We start from the raw sequence: 25,534 nt of genomic DNA on the forward strand, positions 1-25,534 counted from the left end.
CCTCAGCACCGAGCGGCTGTCTGCTGCCTACCCAGCAACCCTGGCGCTTTGTGACAAGGAGATGGATGATATCTGCAGCCTGGCCGGCCACTCTATGGGTAAAGACACACACACACACACACACACACACACACGTCTGCAAGCACACAGGGTCTCTCTCACACACACACACACACACACAAACACTTCCCAAAGCCAGCAAGGTTGTACGCACACACATGTAACTAATGCTGTGATGCTGCTGCTACAACCTTTAACATGTAACATAGATCAGCAAAGCCGCATCCAGCTTTCTTTATGATTGTTTTCTTCATTTGTGAAAATATTGCACTTATGCATATGGAGGGTGTATTTAAAAGTGTGTAAGGTTAATGATTTCATATGGTAAAAGAGAGACAACAATTAATACAGTAATATAAACAATTTATTAGACAGTCTTAAACATTTACAGCATTTTAAAATACAAATATACAAGAGATTACCAGACTAATGGGCAGCTGTGGTCTGAGCGTGTGAGTGTTCGTGTGTGTGTGTGTGTGTCACTGGACAGTGTGTGAAAGCAGAAGGTCAAAGGATCTGTCTCTTCTCCACTTCCTTTAATGCGGGAGTGTATTTGTGTGTCAGACTCACCTGCTGAAACTGCTACTGCAAACTTATACACACACACACTGCTTCATTTCTACACACTGTGGGAAAATATTAAGGGTTTGAGATTGAGAAAAAAGAACAGAAAAAATATTTATTTTTAATCAGTACATTCATCTTGTTTTCCAGTAAAAATATAAACTTACTGCAAAAAACGGACAAGAAACAAATATATATATATTAGTGCTGTCAAACAATTAATAACGATTAATATGTGTGTTGTGTATATTTATTATGTATATATACAGTATATATTTTGAAAATATTTACATTTATTTACATGTACATATTTATATTCATATAAATTATACATATATTTAATATATAAACATCTTATTTTTCTGAAATATATACATGCATGTGTGTGTATTTATATATATAAATATATAAAATAAAACATGTAATTATATTGAAAATTGCCAACAACTTAAAGATAACTTTGCTGAAATGTCTGCTTATAAGTACATTTATCTTGTTTTGATTTTTTTAAAAGGTAAAATAAGGCAAATATATATATAATATATTTTTTGCTGTGCATTGAGCGGGTTTTGAATAATGGTATTATTTTATGGCATATCCTAGTAAATAGTAAGAATGCGTGTAACAATATCAAGTTAATCTGCAAGTTACCTGCAAGCTGAAAATAACATCTGCACCTAAAAAGAAGTCTGTATTAAATCTGTAAATCTGTGTTATTTTGCACAGTCATTCACAACAGGGATTGTTTTTTTGTGTGAGAGAGAGAGTGCATATTAGGATCCAGACAGGTTTATATCTCTGCCAGAGCTCACTGTATGTTGAAGAACAAAAAGATGTCTGGGTTGTGTGTGTGTGAGAGAGAGTGCTTGAGGATTGCTGGGGTGCTCACGCAGCTTTTCATGCAGGTAACGGGAGCACCTGCGGCCACCGCTAACCGCCATCCGACGGGTTAAAAGCTCTGACTGGAGGAAGACGCTCAGAGCAGCCGCGGGGTCCACTGGAGTCCCATCGGCTGAGAGAAACCTGTGAGACAGAAGCTAATTATCCTCTAAAGCAAAAAGCCAGTTGTGGTTCAATAACTCCAGCACGCTGCCAGCCAGATACTGCGTTTCCTTGGCAACGCCTCCACAGCAGTACTGCAGACATCACAGAGAAAGGCAGGCGGTCACAGGGTACACAGGGCAGGATGAATCGGGGAGGAAAGACTTTACGAGTGACGGGCCGTCCTCTAGACTGATGCAGGCCAATTACAGGCCATTACACTCGGCTGAGATTGATCTGCTTTCTTTACGTTTGGTGTCCCAGAGATATGTATAAAATAATGGCATTTTCAAAATTACTCTGTCTGACCTAATCAAACCCCCAGCAGACAGATATTATCAAAACTTTAAACCCTTGGACCACAAAGTAGACATGCACTTTTTTGAAATATGATTGTTATCAACTAAAGGGACACCTGGCAAAAACACACATAATCATTTGTACCTCTTTAATGTGTCTTTTTATGTTTGATGCAAGTTTCAAGTTTAGAATCAGTTTTCATACGATTAGTGAAAATGATGAAGTACCAATCTGACACATCAAAGAACATTTTGAGATTTTGGCTCCATCACACTGAGCTCTTCCTAGCTGAGGCTAGTTTAACCATCAAAACAACACAATCATACAAAAGAAATCATACAATCATACAATCATACACTCTCTCAAATAAAGATTCTTCATTGGTATTGATGGTTTCATGAAGAACCTTTAACATCCTTGGAACCTTTCCATTGGACAAAATGGTTGAAAAGTGAAAAAGTAGATTATTAAAATGCTCTTCACACTGAGAAATAGAATATTGTTCAGTGAAAGGTTCTTTGGGGAAACCGCAATGGCTCTTTGGCACTACTGGGAACCTTTATTTTTAAGAGTGTTGGAAACCAGTATATAATAGAAATGTATCTCTATACCAATAGCCAGTGAAAGTTAAAAGAAACACAAAGTGTGTGAAACAGTGAAAAAGTAATATATTTAAAAAACATTTATTTCATACTAAGTATAGTTCAAATCTATTAACATATTTACTGACATATCGCTTGAGACTTGCTGATATAAAAATGATAATTAAACTTTATTTGGAGAACTTGTGCACAATGCAAACTTCTTTATTATTACAAAATAATAAAATGACTAATACGTGGCCTCCAGTGGCTTACTGCTTTAATAAAAGGGTGACAACAAATAATGATAAAATAAGCTTTGATTAACACGCAGAAATATTCTGAATGAACAAATTTAGCAGGAAGTAATATGCGTAACACAAGTAATATGAAACAGATTTGAGACTTGATCTGTTTTACCAAAAATATTTTTGTTATGGCCAATATCAGATATGATAACTGGAACAGTATTTACAATAGAATCTCAAATTTCAAATGTTGTATTTGTAAAGTGAAATTAGAAATCAAAATTTCATGTACAGCACAGATGATCAATACCTGTTCAGTACTTTTGAGCACTAAAGTAGAATTTGAGTATATTGGAAAATTAATGTTTGTCATCATTATGCTCATCAATATATTTTGCACAATGAACAAGTGCATTCTGTGTCAGTGGCAGCATCTGGATGTACGCAGATGTTCTGAGGCTCCGTGTGTTTGCACCTGTTATTTGTACCTGCAGTGAGCAGTGAGAAGGACCCACTGTTTCCTCTGACCTGCACTGATAGCATGCACCACAACAATCCCTGACAACCAATGGAAGAAAGATTCCTGTAATCCTGTAAATTCACCCGGCTCCTGCAGCTTCTCCTGCCTGAGCTCTCAGTGCTTAATCTACTTTCAGTAGCTTTATCCCAGACAAATGTTAAGTTTATTTAAACCGCATGTGGTTAGCGAGAACACACACACTCACACACCATCAGCGGGCTCTTTTAATTCCTCAGTGGCCAGTCTGTATCTCCTGACATTTATCAAGGGAATCTTTCTTGCGGGCTATGACAAGGGTGACTTCGTGATTCTTGGGTGAACTAAACGATTCGATATCAGGTTAGGTATGTTTTATATTTCAAAATGTTTGATTTACTGCTTTCGGTGTACATTGATATAATACACATTTCATGTTATAAGTGCAAGCATTTTTTATTTAATTTTAAACTGCAAACAATTTCTTCATCAACATTTCTGTCTTGTTGTCCATTAAAATAAAACAAAATAATTTTACTTCAAAAGTAAATGTACTTTTCTTTTTAAGCGCACATTCAAGTCAATTAAGCAAGGTTTATGCACAATTTATGAGAATTATAGGAATTATATATTTAATTTATTATTTCATTATTCATAAAGTTATTTTGTCAGTCTATGAATAAACTTGTCTCAGTCCATCCGTTTTATTTTTAGCTAATCTAACCAGACAATTTATTAAACTATTAATAAATATTTCTAAATATGAATAAAATATCAAACTATTTCAAATTCATTCATTCATTGTTTGCATGTCTGACCATCTTTCTGGATGCCTGTGTCAGGTCAGACTTATCAGCCAGAAAACTAAACATTTTTTGCTCTGATACACACAAATGAAACAGTCCAATGTGCTGTCAGCCAAAAATGTAAATATGAAACCATGCCAATGAGGCTGAGACATCAGACCCTGATGCTTGCTGGACCATTCAGAAGTCGGGCCGTTTATTAAATAACAAAATCTTCGTTCCTGGCTGGATCCAAGTCTTTGTTCCTTTTCTCATCTAGCTGATGAAATGGGGTGTGTGTGGGTCAGTGTGTGTGTGTGTGTGTGAGCGTGTGGGATGAGGGAGTATTTATGTGCTAGCTCAGATGAATAGTGTGAGCAGCACACAAGATTTTATCTGTGCGTTGGCACTGCCAGCCTGTGCTGAGTGTCAGACGAATCCTAATAAAACTGTCTGACCCCGCGTTGGGCACCAGGCTGGCGCTCGCTGGTCGTGGCTGATTGCTTGGTATGCACAGAGCAGGGCAGAGCTTCAGCTGTTGCTGGGAGCTTTGTGGCACAGACCCAGCCTGATTAGTTGGCATCCGCCATTGTTCAGAGTGAAACCAAGCAGGGGAAAAACATAATTAGAGAGAGAGAGAGAGAGACAGACACAGAGAGAGAGAGCAATAGGGGGAAATCAATTGTTTTGAAACTATATTTCTAATGTGGGTAATTTAGCAAAATTAGGTTTTCAAAAGTTAAACACTCCAGGGAGATAAAGAACAAAGCCAGGCGTTAGACTTAATGAGTTCACATCCTTAAAGCAGAAAAGGAGACCACAGCTCCATGCCAACCGGACCCCCTAAAACTACCATCCGTCTGGAGTTCAGTGTCATTTCTGCTCAAAAACAACATGACGACGCGTATAAACATGGATGCCTTTAAACGCAATAATCTGCAAGCCGCATGTTCTTCTCACAGCAAAGTCTGGTTTTCAAGAGGTAATGAAGTCTATTCATAGAAATCGGTTTTGTGTAAATGAAAGTGTTAGCGTATGTTGGTTCAATATGTCGCTTGTTTTTTTTGCACAGACATGTTTGGCTATGCATCAGACAGATTTTACGTTACTGGATTAAACAAAAAATTACATTACATCTGGTGGATACATGAGGATAAAGCCAAGCAGACTTGTTTCATAGTAGTGCAGGTGCTGGGATCTTGGCTGCATGTTTTACCTTCATTTAAGAGAAAATCTTTGCAAAAAGACAAAAAAAGATTCCAGAATTCAATTAAATTTTTTTTAAAATCAAGAATTATTAGATTGTTAATCGCACACCAAAAGAAACTGGTGTGGGAATAACTGATTGTTTTCAAAAGTTAAACACTCCAGGGAGATAAAGAACAAAGCCAGGCGTTAGACTTAATGAGTTCACATCCTTAAAGCAGAAAAGGAGACCACAGCTCCATGCCAACCGGACCCCCTAAAACTACCATCCGTCTGGAGTTCAGTGTCATTTCTGCTCAAAAACAACATGACGACGCGTATAAACATGGATGCCTTTAAACGCAATAATCTGCAAGCCGCATGTTCTTCTCACAGCAAAGTCTGGTTTTCAAGAGGTAATGAAGTCTATTCATAGAAATCGGTTTTGTGTAAATGAAAGTGTTAGCGTATGTTGGTTCAATATGTCGCTTGTTTTTTTTGCACAGACATGTTTGGCTATGCATCAGACAGATTTTACGTTACTGGATTAAACAAAAAATTACATTACATCTGGTGGATACATGAGGATAAAGCCAAGCAGACTTGTTTCATAGTAGTGCAGGTGCTGGGATCTTGGCTGCATGTTTTACCTTCATTTAAGAGAAAATCTTTGCAAAAAGACAAAAAAAGATTCCAGAATTCAATTCAATTTTTTTTAAAATCAAGAATTATTAGATTGTTAATCGCACACCAAAAGAAACTGGTGTGGGAATAACTGATAATCCCGGCCCTTCCTTCTGCTGCCGATGCGATAAAGGTCATTTATAAAATGAGCTGCAGTGGCGACCAGACAGCCAGACTGAGCGATTAGCATGACGACCCTCTCCTGCACCCCTCACCCCAAATAAAAAACACCTCAGCAAACATACAGGATTGATTTTTATTTAAAATCCAGAAGAAACCATCATCATCATCATCATCATCATCATCATAGGCTTGTGAACATATTGAACATTCAATCTCTCAGACACGCCAGCGCCGCATCCTCTCTCTCGTCCACCGTTTCTCTCTTATCTCTCACAGACATCCGTCCCACGTCCGTCTCAGTCGGGACACGGCCAGGGGATTGAGTGCTTTTGCCCTCTGCCCAGGTCCCAAGAGCTTAACCTGTGATTTTCAGCACACAAAGCTCACAAGTTAGGGTCTCAGGGACCAGGAGGAGTGCAGCGGTGTCCACACAGGTTAGTAACATACACATACACACACACACCCACACAAGTGTTGCACACTCACGTCCTCTTTCGTCCAGCATAACGAAGATTATTGCTAATAATGTTCGGCCTATGGAAATAAAATGTGCCTTTTTCATTGCAGTTTAGAGCCACAGACAGCAGCGCACGGGTATATCATGCACCAAATGGCATGCACACAAAAGCAGACGAACCCAAAAAAAAATCAGGTAAGAGGAAACCAAGACGAGCGGTCGGATTTGAAGTTGTCTGTCGAGGAAGCAGACATAGCCTTTGTTGGTCGAGAAAAGCCTCCAGTCAGATGGTCAGTCTCTCTATCTGTCTTTCTCTTTGTCCTGTGTTTTTCATCCTCAGGATCTCTGGTGAGCAGAACCGCTGGCCTCTGACTTCAGCTTCAGACATGAACGTATGTGTACGTGTGTGTGTGTCTGCGTCTCGTCTCCCGCCACTGACTCCATTACACCAAAAAACATGTAGCGGTAATTGATCAGCCACGTTCAAGAGCTGGTAAACTGGCGTTGGGGCAAAATTAGCAAAAAAAAACGGCTTACACAGCTCCCCGCAAGACCACCCCACACCCACCCAGACACGCAGCGCCTGCGATTCCCCCCTCACTGCTTTTGCAATAAGTTGTCTTTTTTGTGACTTTGTGAGCACAGACGAGATCATGCAACCTCACAACACTAACTGCAAGCAAATCCAATAATGCACACGGCAGCCAAAACATGCATGTCATTTACACTGCAAACGCACATCTGATGCACACATACACACCTTGAAGACTCCTCCTCCCCCCACAAACAAGAAGCATCGTTCATCCTCAGGGACCAGACGGTGTGGACACTCCCGGAAATGAGAGCGGCCGCCACGTGTCTCACACACACACACAAACACACACACACACGCACGCACACACACTGTCTACCTTCAAACCTGTGCCGACTTTGTTATCTTCAAGGGAAAAGAAAAAGAGAGAGAGTGAGAGAAAAAGAGTGAGGAAGGAAAAGCATCCTCCGACAGTGAGATGTCACCAGAAGAAGACACTCGTTAGAACACCATCATCTTCATCAGGACCACAGCACATCCTCTCGTCACTGTCACCCTCCTCACACTCGTCTGTCTGACACGCAACTTTACGCTGGCGACACACACTCACCCGCTCATCCGCCTCCGGTCCGGACACCTGTCCCGGGCATCTCTGTACCTGTACCTGGGCCGACTGTGAGACCAGCTCTCGCTCTCTCGGTGTGACTGAGTGCCCACACACACATACACACACATAAAGCGGGAGAGCTCACAAATCCACATAGATTCAGTGTTTAAACTCAAGCCGTCTTGGGCAGCGTCTGAACACATGTTTGTCGATACTAGTGAGCAGCATACAGGTTCAAGTCTATCACGCTGTAGGATGGAGAAGTGTGTATTTGTGTGTGTGTGTGTGTGTGTGTGTGTGGAAGGTTGGTGGGATCAGCAGGGACCGAAAGGGAATGAGGGTGATCAATCAACACACACACACACACACACACACACACACACACACACACACAGAGGCCATCAGCAGAGCGCTGTCACCACACAGTACCAGACAGCACACACACATACGCACAACAACACACAATGAACGCTAGACAGAAGGGAAAACACCATAAACCACTACACAAAGAGGAACATATTGAGTTCGACATCCATCTCCAATTAAACTGTGACTTTACAAGCCTTTAGATCCACTCAGAAATCTCTTATTTCTCATATCCTGGAACACAATTCTAGTCATTTAAAAAAACAATGACTCATTAACAATCACATACAAAAATGAGACCCCAAAGATGTGGATCTCTGTAATCACATAAAAAAAAATTTAACTACAATTTTACATTTTTTGAAGAAAACATGAGCTGAAGTCAAAAAAGCCAACCTGAAGTCTATATTAACATTTATCCAAAGCAACTTAGGTACACATATTATCAATCCTGGCTTTTCCTGGGAATGAAACCTATGACCTTGCTAGTGCCATGATCTACAGTTTGAGCAACAGGAAGGCAGAAAAGTCTCTTTTTTGCCACACGTCTATGGTTTTTCAAGTATTTTATTGTCCGCAAGTTGAAAATAGTATATCTGATTGCTTAGAAAAGGCACACTGCACAAATGGCATGCAATTTGAGATGTAATTTCTAAACATATGTGGGATGAGTTACAAATTGAAGTGTAATACTTAAAAGTATAGTAAAAAATACTTAAAAGTATTAAGACCTTCGTTCATCTTCGGAACACAAATTAAGATATTATTGATGACTTGAAATTGTTGAATGAAGTCATTCTTTTTGTTTTCTTTGCACACAAAATGTATTATCATAGCTTGAACCACTATTTTAACAATGTCCTTCCTACCTTTCTGGGCCTTGAATTTTTCAGTTGCGTTGCTGTCTATGCAGGGTTAGAAAGCTCTCAGATTTCCTCAAAAATATCATAATTTGTGTACCGAAGATGAAAAAGGTCTTACGGGTTTGGAACGACATGAGGGTGAGTAATTCATGACAGAAGTTTTATTTTTAGGGAGAACTATCCCTTTAACATTAGCAGTTTGTACAAATCTAATAGTGATGCTACCTTATCAATCATCTAAACACTATCAAATTCAGAATCATTTAATAGGTTTTAGTTCCATCAACATCTTACAATCATGAGAACCCAGAAGACCCTTACAGAGACCATTTGAGTGCACAGTCACGCAGCGTTTAGGTCTGCTGAACACAAGTCTTTAACCACTATACCATCTTGTCTGACTGGCTGGCGGCCCAGTGCACAGGCCCCGCCCATCCAAATCGAACTCATTGATCTCTCATGCAGGGTCAGAGGTCAAATGCGTATCGACTGGAAAAAGTGTCATCAGCAGCAGCTTGGCCCTGACTCCAGACAGATCAATAGCACCTCTGTCTGCTATGCTTAGATTACTCTTATTCATCTGTCATAAATCTCAGTACCTCATCACCACGTTAACGTCTGGTGGCTCCTGATGCAGCTGTGGCCCTGTTAAGGTTGACAGCGGTCTGGGACCAGTAGGTCATGTTCATCAGTGCTCCACTCTCGTGTACAGGGGCAAAAGGCTAGACGGCCAATCGCAGACCTTGTAATAAGAATCAATGAGTAGGGTTTGGTCACACGTCTGGAAGAATCAGACAGAACTGGATGACAAAAGATATACTGTCTTAGATAAACACACAACAGTGAATGTAAAGACAACATGAACCAATTTATCTTCATTATTGTGCAGTATGTTTGATAAAAATGTTTTATAAAAACGCATTAAATTTGGACTTTTCTTTCCTGCAGACTTAACCAAGGTAAGACTGAGAAATGAATACTAGCTAATAACATCACAGTCTAACAAATCGTGATACAATCAAATTTTGATTAAGAAAATCAAGTTCTGCCCTACGTTTTTCCCCACTGAATATTACAGAAGTTAAATGGATCGCAAATGTCACTTCATGTTGTTTTAAGGCAATCTGTGAATTACAAATTTCAATACCTGTTTGCACACAAAGCAGTTAATTTTGTACACATTTGTTCACTTCAGAAGTGATTTGAGCATAAAGTTTTACGATTAGTGTGTTTGCACAGCAAAACGCTGACAGTGATGAAAAAATTATTATAGAAACCCAACAAAGCAAGAAAACCGTGTTTATACAAGAACGCCTGCAATAAATTATCAGTTTCTCCTCAATCTTGACACCATAATATAAACAGATGTGCACTTTGAATAAACTGACAGAATGGTGATAAATGCATGTACATACATATCAAAATGGGAGTAACAGAAACTTAGGTGAGTTGGTTTGTTTTGTTTAGTTTTTTTCTGATAAAAGAACATTTTAACTTTTTTTATTGAGAATAATCAGCATAGGACTCTTTGTTTATGGATATTTGTCGAAACTTCAAATAAAAATGTCAAAACAATTACTTTATCGGTTGACTTAACTAAGAAAACCCTTCAGAACACAGCCGTTCTTCACCTTTCTGTGGACCCACTGCTCACTGAAACAAAAGCTTCAGCTTTCTCCCGATCAAATTCACTAATTTATTTGTTCAGCCATCACATAAATCTAAGCACAGCTGTAACCAACGAGTTGCAGCTCGACTCAGCTGCCAGCTGGACTTGGTTTTGCTGAACCAGCACGATTTCAAACCGGGTTTGCTCTGCTACATCTGGAAGAGTCACCCGAGAGCAGAGGTGAAGGCAGAAAAATCCCTCCTAAAATAAAAGCAGCTCGACTCCCTCTGTCAGTTTAAACAGGAAACAATTTCTTTCCCTTCGATTCAACATACTGTGGCTAGTTCACCCAAAAATGAAAATGATCTACTCACTCTCATGTCGATCCATCCTGATTGACTTTCTTTTGTCTGTGGAACACTAAATATCAATTTTTAAAGAACATCCAGGCTACTCTTTTGAAAATAATGAAAATGAATGAGGACCGGGGCTGTCAAGTGGTTGATAGTCAAAAGATAGCCTTGTGTGAAGAACAGACTGAAAGTGAAATCCTTAACTGCTGAAAATCTCAATGTGTCCTACATTTCTTGTGATGTTTAAGCTGTGAATTGTTCAATTGAGTCAGATATTTTCAATGAATCAGCTGATCTAGTTCACAAAACTGTTTTGAATGATTCATTCACAAATCAGTTCTTAAATTCAATGACTCAATAATCCAGTCACAACACTGAACATTATAAGTAAATAACAACTTAAATTTCAGTCTGTTTATTACATAAAGCACTAAAGACTCATAATATAGCATCATATAGAGACACATTGACTAAGAAGACTAATATTTTTTGGACCATTTTGGAAGTTTGACAGTCTCTGTCCTCATTCACTTTTGTTATAATAAAAGTGTATGACATGAGGGTGAGCAAATTAGTTTTTATTTCTGTGTGAACTATCCCTTTAAGAGTTTTGACTGCTGTTTTCTATAAATTAAATGCTAAGAGCCTAAACAGAATTCAGATGTAAGCTGCATGAAGGTTTGGCTGACAGAGAAACACAGCTGACACCCGACTAAAGGGGACTGAAGTGGACTTAAGCCTTGGGTAGAGGAGCCGTGTCTTTTCAAGCTTTAGAGGGGCCGCGCTAAGCCCGTTCCAACCCTGTCGTCGTGTGAGAGGGGAATCAATGATGGAGACTCTTACGCTTGCCCATTGAATCCTCGTTTATTTCACTGCTCATTTGTCTGTGCTTAATTGATAGGAGTTAAGTCCCTTTCACCATGTTGGCTGTGTTGCTGTGGGGCCTATGTGTGCTTACAGACGCTTTCAGGCCAGACTAAAATACTTCATGAACACTGGGCCTCACAGTCTGCAGGCGTTCACGCTGGAGACCCACCAACACAAGACGCCGGGCAGACATATGAGGCTGTTAAGTGCATAGCTTCAACACACCACTGAAAAATGAGAACAAAAGCTTATAAACCTACATTTTGGAAGCATACTGCAAAAGAAAACCTTGAGTTTGAATGCCAAAGACATGCCTGCTGCCAAATACTCAATTGATTTAAAAGCACTACTTTTAGCTTGGTAACATTCCCAAACAAGGAATTCAAAGAGTTTTCAAATGCTGATCTGCTGGATTAATCTAATTCCAAGAATACTGAATTATCTGAGACACACTATTTCGACAATCAGTGTCTTAATAAGATGCTTAACAAATGACATATGAATGCACTTTACAGTAATGTCATCTGGTCTAAGATGCTGCATAGACACATTCAAAATTTGGGATCAGTACGTTTTTTAAAGAAATTGATCATTTATAGAATTTTGTATTGATCAAAGATTATTCATCCTGAAAAAAATTTATCATGGTTTCCATAAAAATATTAAGCAGGTCAACTGTTTCTACATTAATAATAATAGGAAATGTTTCTTGAGCAGCAAATCGCCATTTTAGAATGATTTCTGAAGGATCATGTGACACTGAAGACTGGAGTAATGATGCTGAAAATTCAGCTTTGCAATTACAGAAATACATTTCATTGTCTAAAATTCACTTTCGAGAACACTTGTTTTAAATGTAATATTTTGCAGTATTACTGTACTTTTGATCAAATAAATGCAGTCTTAGTGAATATAAGAAACTTATTTTAGAAACATTAAAAAATCTTACTGACCCCAAACTTTTAAACATCAGTGTATAAAGAGTGTTAAACTAGGATGTACAATATGTAAATATTCTTTATTCAATATAAAATAGCCAGATGACCTTCTAGAATTTACACAAATGAGCAGTATACAACATATTACAGAGTGCACTTCTGTATGCCATAAAGCAGTGTGCTTGACTTGACCTTTCATTCCCAGCATGATGGATGAACCAGAGGTAAGTTTTGCTGCAATATTTAGGCTTATTATTTGATCAGACTGCCAAAAGGTCTAAAAAAAAGAAGAACGCTTAAAAATTATATATATTTTTTATATAAATCATTTATTTATAAAACAAATATGTTATACACATCTCACTTTAAAATAAATAAATAAATAAAAATACATAAAAAATAATAAAAAAATAGCTGAATGTATTACAGAATGCCACTTGCTGAATTAACATGCAACATGATGTTCATAAACATGTATCATGCTACTATCTGAAATAATTTTACGAATTTTACAGTTTCACTTCCTATTTTTAAAAAGTATTCATTATACAGTATATACTGTGAAGCATTCAGTCATCTCTTACTCTGTTTATGTGGTAAGTGAAATTTTAAGTACTATGTAACAGATAACCGTTAGCAAACGTAATTTGTTTTCCGTGCCTTTCTAAATACCCCCCCGGCTCCACGATGTCATCGTCCATCGCAATGTTTCACTGTAGACATCGTCCGATGCCAATTTTGTAGCTATCTTTCCAACCCTAGTGCTGATTATTAGAAACGCCACTGGATCCAGAAGCTAACAACACTGGCGCTGTACGCTACAGTAAAGATATTCCATTTCACACTCTGTTTATGGCCTGGGCCTCTGAAAATCCCTTTAATCCTGAATGATTCAGGGGGGGGGGATTAAAACCTGGATGTCAGGGTCTTTAGCAGGGCCACAGAAATACATCTAGAAGCTGACGGATTGGGAATCCGATGACAGACAGATCATGGGAAATTATTTTTGGATGCTAACAACTGAAATCTCATGTTATATATCACTCAAAGAATGAGAAATGAGAAAATATTTGTTCTCTAAATGTTGTTTGATTCATATGTGCAGGTTTACTGCTTTTTAGGGATGTTCAGAACAACACTTTCAAAATCAACTAGTTATTGTGTTGTCTGAACAATTCATGTGTATGTAATACTTCAAAGAGAAAGAATTAGACACAACTTTTCGAAGAGGGTGTTTCAGTTCAAGAGTGATAGCACAGCATGCTGTCAACACACTAACTAAAGAAGTGCTGCTAAAAAAAATAAATATATAAAGATAAATATGAAAAGTCAGACCAGTCAACCGCTGTGACCATTCCCTACTGCTTTTTTCCAAATATCCAATGCTGTCTGATTATAAACAGCCATCACAAATGTCTCAGGGGAAAACAGACTGATATGCAGCAGTGATGACAAAACACAAGACAATTTGACATCACACTCTATCAGCTGAAAGAGATACTGGGTGATTTCTGTGGTGGTTCCTGCTGTCGTTTTAGTGATGTGTATTATATTACTAAAAATATGCTGCGTGTCTTCTGTCCAACAGCAGATATGCACAACACAGTAAATGACTATGAAATTGGCAGCTTGTCCATTCTGAAGGAACAGGAAACATCAATTATCTGTATTACTCAGACTCATCTGTGTGTTACTGCACTGAAAGCCTACAAGCCTATATCTATCTCTAGACTTCATGTGTTCAAAAGTGGAAAAAGCATATTATATATTCTGTAATAAGTGAGTCAGAGGATGCCATTTTGAAGTCTTGCTTGATGAAATGAGTGTACTCCAAGGAAAGCTAGAAGGTTGTACAGTTAACTCCCATGGTGTCATTCGAAACCATACAACCTACTACCTCAGCCTGGATGCACACGTCCACACTGACATTCCTCTGGACCTCCTGGAGCAAAAACAACTTCTGCTCCTTCAGAGAAGAAACTTTTTAGTTTTTTTGCATCAGTGATTTGATGCATTTGCAAATTCTCTACAGATCATCCATTTACAGCAGCAGTTCTCAAATGTTGAAAGATTCCAAATAATCCATCCTTTGATTGGCTCATTAAACAAATAAAATAGATAAGACATGATTATAATAGATAAAAAGCACCAACAAAGAATTTATTGACTGCTTAATCAACCTGGATAATGATGTATCTGTTGTCTCATTTAGTAAAGTACGCAAATGTACAGACATTTATAGCAAACAAAGTCTAATTTATTTAAATGAAATAAGAACAAAACAGCAGTATTAAGGAATACCCTTATAAACTAAGGTAATTTGTGCACTACTAAACCTGGTAATTGTTTTAAGGTAGCTGGTGGCTTGTGCATTTTTTATGCTGTGGCCCACCACCTAGAGCTGTAGTCAAGTCCAGCTTTGTCGAGTCCAAGACAAGTTCAAGACTAGGACTAGTCGAGACCGAGTCAAGACCGAGTACAAAGAGGTTCGAGTCCAAGTCAAGACCGAGTCCAAATGAGAGAAAACAAAAGGATCCTCTTCAAGACCACATACTTAACTATTGATAATGTATGTGATGCGAGAGACAGCATAACTCTTATTCTAAGACAATCATTTTACATTATTATTTGTAATGATCAAAAAGCATGTGCAAAGTAACAACTCTCTAGGACTGGGGTCTCCTAACTAGATCCTGGAGTGCCAGTGCCCTGCAGAGTTTAGCTCCAACTGGCCTTAACACACCTATCCTATTATAGTAGACAAATCCACTGATTTGCATTGATTTTGCCTTTCTAATAGTCCTGCACGATATGAGGAAATTCTGCTATGTGATAACAGTGGAGTTTTTTTTTTTTTTGCAATGATGATTACTTGTGATAAATAAATGAATAATTAACTCTGCATATTAGGGCCAAGAAATAAAACTAAATTTTTTTTGTTTGTTTTTACAGCACTGAACATTACAACCAATAACATAAGATTCCATTGAGTTTATTAATGCAATGGCCAATCAAAGGCATTCAGATGAGTCATCGCTGAAACGCCAGAGTTTTGTTGAGTGCTGAATTCTGCACTCTGGCGCCTAAATCCACCAACTCTTCTATTTCATAGCACGTTTCAGTGCCCATTGCTAAATAACATGTTCATACTGCAATGACAATGAAAATACGATTCATCTTTCAAGCGGCGCCTAGCGTTTTCCACGCGTTTTCAGGTGCAAATGCAGGTGCACACATGCAAATGTGGTTTTGTTTTGAAGGAGAAAAAAGCATATTGCTGGACTCGGTCGAGACCAACGAGAACATTTGGCGAGTCCAATGACCAAGTCCGAGTGCAAACACCAACGAGTCCGAGACAAGTCCGAGACGATAGAAAAATGTCTCGAGTCTGGACTCGAGTACTACAGCCCTACCAACACCTAAAAAAAAGTTTGAGAACCACTGCTGTAGCGAGTTCAAAGAGTGCGTTGAGTTCACCACAGTGACAGAGACCCACAGAATCGAGCTTGGGTTGCAGATTACGCCACAAGATCGGATCTACGGGTTTGTGACATGTGGTCAAAGCTTCATATGAAACCCAATCCCAGGTCATACTCATGTCTCTGAGTCTTTGTGGTGTTGCTATCAGATCAGATAAACCACAAAAACATTCCTCCCTACATGAACAAAACACTGTCATGGAGTCACTGTAAATATAGAAAAGAGGAGAAAGTCAAAAACATCTTCCACTGACCTGGTCGAGTTTCAGTGGAGATGTATCCATATCTGCTCCTGATTTCTGTGCAGTGAAGAGAAAGAAATTACAACATCAGGAAATACGTTCACAGTTAAAAGTCTATAGCAGATACATAGAGTAATGCAATTCAGTTTTGTGTAGAAAACAAATTAAATTAAATGCCATTCTCAGTTAATTTTGCTTCCATAATATAACATATTTTTGAGTCAGGATATTTAATGAGGAAAGAAAGATAGGCAGGGACTTTATTTTATCCAGAAAAGTGTTTCTACATGACAGGTGGTTGTTGGGGAAGAGCTGAAAAAATAAGAGGGCTTGATGATGTTATCTGAAAAGGAAAGTCATTTCCAAGTTATTACATTTTGATAAATGATTCCAAAGGCAAACATTTTTCTTTAGAATAATGTGTAGTTGTGTAAATCAAGTAGAATAAGACCAGGACTATGTGTTATGAAAGTAAATAAGGAAAGTAAATAACCGATTGAACAATCTGACAAAAGTCCAACACAAAGGAACTTAAATAAATGGGGGGAAAAATGCTTCACTTGAATCAAATTGTAATTATTATAAGGCTACACAAACACTCTAGCTGGGAAATACTGAAAAGCTTGGCGGAAACAGCTTGTTCGAACACATCCCTGCCAGAGAACGCCATGCGTGACTGTCTGTGAGAACAGGGTGAGCTTAGACAAGTACACGACGGTTTTAAAAGAAACACACAATCTGTCGAGGCGGGAAAAGTGAGCATTTCACAAACAGCTGCTGTCCTCTCACTGTCTCACCTGCTTGCTGATGTTCATCAGACTTAAATGTTCAACTCACGGTAAAACTGAGCCATTTCAAAGTGGGCGGCGGTTTTTGCACCCATTCATTCACCGAATCATGACTTGTTTTAGAGTTTCGGAAACAGTTTGAGCACCAATTTTACGCCAACTAAAACAACCTGTGAGATTCAAAATGAACACAGGGGACTGACATATACAAGTGCCACCAAAATACTTTTGCTAAATAAGAAAATCTGCGTAGTCCGCCATTTTCTCAGCAAGGAAAAGACAAGAGAGGGGGAAAAAAGAGAAAGAACTCTCACTAGCACTGCTTTCCAAGTTTCTCCTTTTCTGTTCTGGCACCCTCACAAAACCTTCACCAGTGGGTCACATGATTCTGCTTGAGCCCAGAAGCATTCAGCTGATGTCGAGTAGACATCTTTTGTCTAAAATACAACCCATTCGCCGAGCATTCCACAAATAAAATGCCACCTTCCAGGGGGGCTGAAAAGGGGTGGCGTTGGGAGTCATGGCAACCTCTACCTGGCACGATGCCCATCGTAAGGACAACAGGACATAGAAATCAGCTGAATTCAAACAATGATGCTAAGTCACTCAGAAGATAAGAGAAGAGGAAACATCTTTTAATGATGCTTTTGGAGTAATTCTCGAGCAAAGCTGCACTGGAATGCAGCGAAGAGCGCATTCGCTTGCAGACGGCAGTTGAGAAAAAACGCCCTGTCGTACTACGTGTCTCCCGTAGCCTGTGCGTGTGAATGGAGTGACTCAATGAAGCTTTATTTCAAACACACAGACAGTGATTCATCATGAATCCGTGAGTCATGATTGTAGTTTGTAGATTGTAGTGGGCTGATGAAGTTTCCCACTATAGGGCTTTATAAAGTGTGATAGCAGACAACGGGGAGCATATGTGGGCGTTTCCTGCATCTTGTTAAAGCTGCGCACATGAGATCACAAATGACCTCTGTACAGAATCTCTACAGCCTCAGAGATAAAATGAGGTGAGAGCCAAACAACAAGAGGAAGTAACAACAGTTAACAGGGGAAATGTAACTATCATTTTCCTACAGAATAAGGTCTAGATAACTGGATTTGAATTAAATTAGAATTCCTCAAATTCCTGCATTTCAATTGAGGCAGGATCGAGAATTGTAATTCGAATTCAAATTTGAATTTAAAAGTTCAAAATATTATAATAATTATATAACTAATTTTTTGGTCACACTTTATTTTAAGGTCCAATTCTCACCATTAACAAACCATTAACTACAACTTTTGCCTCAATAAACTACTAATTTGCTGCTTATTAATAGTTAGTAAGGTAGTTGTTAAGTTTAGGTATTGGGTAGGATTAGGGATGTAGAATATAGTCATCCAGAATATGTGCTTTACAGTATAAGTACTAATAAACAGGCAGTATGTTATTAATAGGCATGCTAATAAGCAACCAGTTAATAGTGAGAATTGGTCCCAATACTAGTGTTACCAATTTTTAACTAGAAAGGCAAAGTTTGTCAAGACAACCAAAAAAAATGTTAGCTTGACAAAGTCTTGTTTTAAAAGTTTGAAGTTTAAAAGTTTAAAAGTCCTTACAAGTAGAAAGAAAAATAGAACAATCAATCAATAGACCAATTATAGGTTTGTAAACATTCAGGATGCGCGCGCATCATGGTTGCAGAAAACCTGGGAGAGATAGCCTTTATGGCTAGAGAATTTCACGGATAGGGTACAAAATAGTTAGGTTTAAAAAGATTATAAATTATATTGATTAGATGTCATTTTCAAAATGTTCTCTGCATATTACAAGAGCTTGTCACCCAGCGATAAGCACTGTTATTCAAGGAAATTGACTTTAGAGAGTGGGATAGTCTTACAGATCCGAAACAGGGATGACGTTTGTTGTGGGCGGAGCCTATCTGGAGGCAGAAAATTACGGTTTTCAAGTGGCAGTCTATGGAGCCATGGAATAAAAGAATGAAAAAAAATGTAAATTTGAATGTATTTTTCTAAATTCTGACTTTATTCTCGCAATTCCGAGATTATATCTCACAATTCTAATAAGGATAAACAACTCGTCATTCTCTCTTTTCTTTTTCTGGCTCTTCTGGCTTTTTTCCCTCAGATTTGACAAACTCACTATTTTTGAGTTAAGTCGAGTTATAAAGTCTGAATTAGGAGATATAAACTTGCATTTTTGAGAAAAAAAGTCAAAATTGTGAGATAAAATAAATGTTATGTAAAAATGTTAATACTAGGGTTTAACGTTAAATAATATTTCATGCTGTAACTGTAGGGCTAATACAATAAGTCCCCTATGAAAAGCATATGTGAATATTATGTAGACCTATTGTTTAAATCGAATTTATGCTTTAAAAGTAGAGTAATCATAACAGTTTTCATCCATAGTATGTCCATTTAAATGTCTGCGTTTAGCTTCAAATGGCGTCTTTGACGACAGTATTCTATAAAAATTATTTACATTTCGATCTTGACATCAAAAGGCACAAAAATATATATTTTTCTCTTATTCCATGGCTTTTACCCATTTATCTCCACTTGTTCCCAGTGTTTTCTGCAACCACTATGTGCGCGCAGCTGCAAGTGACGTAACTGTGACGTCTACTCTGAATTGGTCTATAGAACGACAGACAGACAGACAGACAGATAGATGTTTGAAATGCTACTTTCATTACAATTCAACTTCCTGTTGGGTGTGGCTAATTCAATTCAAATTCACACTCATGAATTGAAATGGAGCCAATTCTTCAGTTCTGAATTTTGTACAATGTTGCTGGATTTTCCACAAGTATTTGAACACTTACACATTTTAATAAACCAACTAATGTTTATTTTAAAGAAAGGCATGTTTTAAATTCTAAAACAATAGTGGCAAAAACCCTAAATACTGTAACTGATGGAGCAAAATGTCTCTGAAATTTGGTCTCTGATGGTTTTTCCATCAATTGTTTGCAAATGTAACTTGGCTTGAGATTGCGTATGTAATGGAATGACATTCAGACATTTTGTGTGGCTTAAATGTCTGAATACTTTATGGGGCCACTTTAAACTTCACCATAAACGTCAAGAACTCTAGATTAGAAACTGGACCTGCTGGAACTAATTTGGTTACAGGCCATGTCACGGCTCTTTTGAATCATTTCTAGAACACACAAGCATACTTAAGAGAAGCATCTCGCTGACCTGAACACAAAATATGTCATGGCATCCCGATGATCTCTCCGTCCAGAGCAGCAAGACGAACATTCCCACACAAAAATACACACGACCCTGAGTCACATACAGTCCCGCTCATAACACTAGATGTTTGGATTTGATCACCCTGAACTCATCCACCATTGTTCCTGGATGGATGAATTTCCCAACATACTCTGACAGCAGACAAACAGTCAGCAGATCTGCATCAAACCACAAGAGATGATCTGTTCAAGTTGATGCATGTGAGTATATATTGGTGTGGCCCTGAGCACACAGCAAGAATGAACTGGGAGAATGATGATATATAAATCTTGTCCTTATCTGCAAATTGAATCTCAATTTATAGAATAAGTTAAAGGCAGAATGTAATTACTTTTTTGTACATAAAATGACTTGTTGCAGTTCAGGGTCACATGTAATTTATAAGTGTATAATTAATACACACTGATATTTATATATATATATATATATATATATATATATATATATGTGTGTGTGTGTGTGTGTAAAATCTAGTGATGTACAATATATGGAGAAGCATATCAGTACCACAGAATATTAATGTTCTTTTATCATTATTATACTTCTGAATAGGCTGATTAGGCTTGCCAGAAGATAATTTCGGGGCTTTTTCTATTCCAGGTTTAAAAAGTAATAAACAGTTGTTCTTTTCAGTACATCTTTTGTACTTTACATTATAATTAAATTTAATATAAATGTAATACTGATTTTATTAATAAAAATTGCTATCATCATTGGTTATGAATAATACCAATCCATTATTTAAAGACAGTGAAGAGACTTTAAGATTAAAGGTACGAATGCTGAATCTTTTAAACGCAAAAAGAACTGTGAACCACTTTCAACAACGCTGCCAATGCAGGCTTGATCTGTTAAACAAACCTCTGTACAGCGATCAATACGCACAGAACATCTGTGAGTCTGAGTTTCTTCCTCGTACTAACCTACAGAGGGAATCTGTGTCATAAACTATATAACACAACGGCTGGTCTGTTTCTGCATGTGTGTTTCCTGATGGTGCACAGCAGACTGATATATGCCCTGAAGATGCAGGCCTGCGAGGATAAACTATTTTCACATCACTCTGAACTTGCAGAACCAATAAATTCTGCCACAGGGTGTGAGACGCTCCCCTCATCCTGAGTCAGAGAGTCACACCACAGCACTCAAACACAGCCTGCATTCAACAGGGGAAGGAATTGAATTTATGCAGCGAAACGTGTTCTCCTCACATCATTTAGCCAGGCTGTGTCAGCTCCCTGCATGATTGAAAAAAACACGCATGAGGAGAGCGTTTCTGTCGCATGTCATTTAGATGCTGATTGTGGCAGTACAGTTATATATACCATGGAACCAAAGGTTTTTTGTATTCATGTACCATGAAATTTACATGATACTCTAAGTAACACTTAACAATAAGGTTCAATTTGTTAACATTAGTTTTTACAGCATTTATTAAGCCAGGTTAATGTAAATTCATATATTTTAAAGTTTTATTGTTAATTTGTTCATAATACAATAACTATTTTAATTTATACTTACAAACTTAAATTTATTAGCATATTTAGAAATTAACCTTAATTAAGATTAATAAATGCTGTACATGTATTGTTTATTGTTAGTTTATTATACCTAATGCGTTAAATAATGCTTGAACTGGTACATCAAAGAATGACAAAAAAACACAGTATTACTGTGATACATGTCCAAAATGCCATGATGAAAATGAATGGTGACCACAGCTGCTCCTGGACCCCAGTTACTTTCATTGTTTGCAATTAAATGCATCTTGGACATTCAGATAAAAGGTCTGGAATGACAGTAGAGTTTTGGATGAACTATATCTATAAACAGTTTTTCCAGAAATCAGCGCCGTCTCGACACCTCACAGAATGGCATTTCATATCCAGAGAAGCAGGACGTTGAGGTCAAAGTTCAACTGAGACCGGCAAAAAAAAAACAGAGCAAAGAGAAGTTTTCCCGCAAGACAGATCGAACCACTGAAAACCAGACAGGGGGGAAAATCAGACAGACGTCGCAGTAATGTGAAAGAGTCATAATGCGGTCCCTTCAGCGGGGCGAACCAACTGCACTCGCTGATCGCAAGGGTGAAGGAACCAGATGGCTATGGAAAATCAACACTCTTCTTCTTCATAATGGCAATTATTCATCAAGTCTATAAACAATGTCAGTGAAGGTGACGGAATAGTCTGACTTTAATCTTCCACATATGATACGAAAAACCTGAACGGCGTGCATCTGCACTGCACACCCCTCCTCAAACCAATGACCTTCCCATATATATATGAACAGAGTCATTACTGCCGAAAGTAAAATATAAAATATTATTTCTACATGCATTGTTAATCTCCATCGCAAACGTGCACCACTGCTTAAGAGTTCAAGAGACAGATAGCTCATTTTAAGACAAGAAGAAGTGCAGCGGCTCTTCATCGGCATCATTCTCAAGCCACAAAAGCAGTCGCTGCATGTTAAAACAGATGTGGGCACATGTAAGTTCTCTAAGAGCATGAGTTTTAAAATAAAGCATACCATAAAAAATAATTTTATCAATCTGTAAAGGATTGTTGGTGTATAACAAGAAAATACTATTTCAGTCTTTTTACTTAAAAATGTCAAGATTTCTTTGTAATTATTTGACAAGTTTCGTACAATTTCTAAGTGAAAACTAAATCCTACACCAAATTATTTTCAATGTAACGTGATAAAAAACACCAGGGGAAATGCATATGCAAACAGATTTGTGTGAATGTAATGAAATGCATCTGCAGGCACAAAGGCTGATTAAACTAAACATGACCAACAGATCTGCTGCTCTCAATGCAGTTAGTAGTTTGCTTTAGACCCTCAGGAGATCGAGCCAACACAAAAAAATAACAAAGTTGAAGGCACAAATAGGTTTTGTGCAGTGAGATTTGAGGTTTCCCTGCGCAGAGAGGCCAATGCCTTCTGCTTTCCCTTAAATGCTTACAGAGTTTGCCAGGCAACGAGCCAAGAAAATGACTTTGTTTGACCCAACTGCCAATCAGTTCGGCTGGGTGGGTCAGTATCAAACGCCAACACCTTTTCTGTGAAGCTCATTGGCCGCAGCTGCCTCCGGTGGGTGGAGACAGGTTGAGAAACAAGGCTGTTGACAGGGAAAAGGAAAGCAGAGAGCTGGTGCAGAGCACACCGACAGCCAATGGGAGCAGAGCATTCTAACACATAGAAAAAAATGGTTCAAGTAAATTGATTAAACTAAAAGTCATTTCATTAATTTATTTATGGGTATAGGCTTAAACTTTAATCAATAATCATAATATAAAGTCTTTACATAGAGTAAGAAATCATAACTGTAGTATGTTGCTAGGCAGCCTTTATAACAATCAGACAGGTTATCCAATCACAATGCAAATTCTAATTTGCTGATTTGCAAAATTAAGAGATCACGCGAGACGCATCAAAAGTTTTCCCACTCCCATCTGAATGACAATTCATCACCTTAAAATCTAAAAGTGAGATGCAAAGGTTACTCATTTTGAGACATCAGTGCACAAGGTACAGTAGAAACTTGAATTTCACTTACGCGAATTCTCAAAAATCAAATATATTAAATACTGCTAGGGTTTGGCCGAGCTCTCTATTAAATTATGGTCAATAACAAAATCTTTGTCTCAGAGCTGTTCAGAAACATTAAGAGGGCTTTTAATTAAATGACGTAATGCGTGAACAGTGCACATCGATTACCGAAACCCTGCTAACCGTGAGCGACAAGCAGACATAGATCTTGTTTACCATCACAAAGAATCAATCAATACATCGAGACTTCTGAATATTAAACTTGGGCAGAGTAAAAAGTATTCCACATGTGACCACGCAGGAGGCGATCAATAAAAATTGCATTAAATAAGACTTGAGAAAGCAGCATGTTAATTGACCAAGACCATTAAAATGAATTCAAATGATTTCAGGCTTAATTAGTCTTGCTTATACTCTCAGGACCCCCAGGTAACGAACCAGGGGGAAAAATTAATCTCAGCATAGCTCATCAACTCTTCTGAAACTCACCGGACTGGACACAAATAGGATTTCATGTTCATTATAACTACAGAGATGGAGATTTTTACACAAAGGAGGCTGTCAGGCTGAATTGGCTAATCAGACACGTCCTGAGAACAACTTCTCTTTAAGTATGAGAACCGTAAGGAATTTAATTATTCTGCTTCAGTTTTTGATTCCATTAATGGGTCTGTTTCTTAATTATTCAACATTCTCTGATAAAATGTGCAAATATTGTACTTTAAGCATGTCCCAGGAGCAGTATCCTCAAAAATTACCCCAGTGTACCTTTCCTACACCTCAAGGACCTTAAGATACAAATAAGGACCATTTAAGGGTAAATTAGGCCCAAATTTGTACCTTTGAGAGTTTTTGCACACTTTTCTGACTGTACTTATTTAAATGATTTTATTAGGATATTGTATATAAATTTTTTTCCTGCCTAATATACAAACAATAATGAATTTTAGAATTTCTAGAATTCTATTATCAAAGTCCTATTTTTAACTACACATTCTCAAAGAGCAACTTATAGATTCACAAACGTATATGCAATCCACTTTGCATTTGCAATATAGTGCATTTTAGAGTAAAACAGAATTGAATTGCTAAAATAATTGCAATGCTTAAAAAGCTATTTGGCTTTCGGTAAATATTATCCAAGAGACTGCAAATCCTAAGTGACATCAGCAGAAAAGGAAAGATGTTATGAAGTTATGAAGGCATACATTTATAAAGTAAATAGGGTCCTTGTAACCCTTTGCAGTTCTTTGTTCAATTCGCACCATCAAAATGAACCAAATGAAAAGTTGGCTTCAAACTTTCATTTTCAATTTCTTTGGAGCAATTTACAAACGGATAATTGTCTCTCATTTTAATTTTCAATTCATTATTCTGATTTTCCCCTTCTCTGTTTTGCGCTCCCGGTTGGACCGTACCAGTGGGGGGAGCGGGGGGTGGGGATGTGGATGTAGGGGGAGAACGGGGCACAGAGTAACACTTTTTGACTTTCTCAAATTGTGTAAATCCACATGCGGTTCAGAGTATAATTTTTTTAT

The 25,534-nt window shown here is 37.9% G+C and overlaps 1 long non-coding RNA gene across 2 annotated transcripts in view; it reads right to left on the bottom strand.

The window, feature by feature from the left end:
- Positions 1 to 414: 414 nt before the first annotated feature.
- LOC107583370 (uncharacterized) overlaps positions 415 to 25,534 on the bottom strand; it is a 56,147-nt gene continuing 31,027 nt past the window's right edge. The window contains exons 2-4 of one of the 2 annotated variants that reach the window (XR_001609033.1): positions 16,393 to 16,437; positions 1,276 to 1,647; positions 415 to 686 (exon numbers count right to left, since the gene is read on the bottom strand). This is a non-coding gene — a long non-coding RNA (uncharacterized lncRNA). Of the gene's footprint in view, positions 687 to 1,166; positions 1,648 to 16,392; positions 16,438 to 25,534 lie in introns of those variants that run through there. The other variant, XR_001609032.1, reaches the window with a different exon arrangement.

Source organism: Sinocyclocheilus grahami, unplaced genomic scaffold, assembly GCF_001515645.1.
Source record: "Sinocyclocheilus grahami isolate Dianchi unplaced genomic scaffold, SAMN03320097.WGS_v1.1 scaffold53.1, whole genome shotgun sequence".
In the NCBI taxonomy this organism is placed as follows: domain Eukaryota; kingdom Metazoa; phylum Chordata; class Actinopteri; order Cypriniformes; family Cyprinidae; genus Sinocyclocheilus; species Sinocyclocheilus grahami.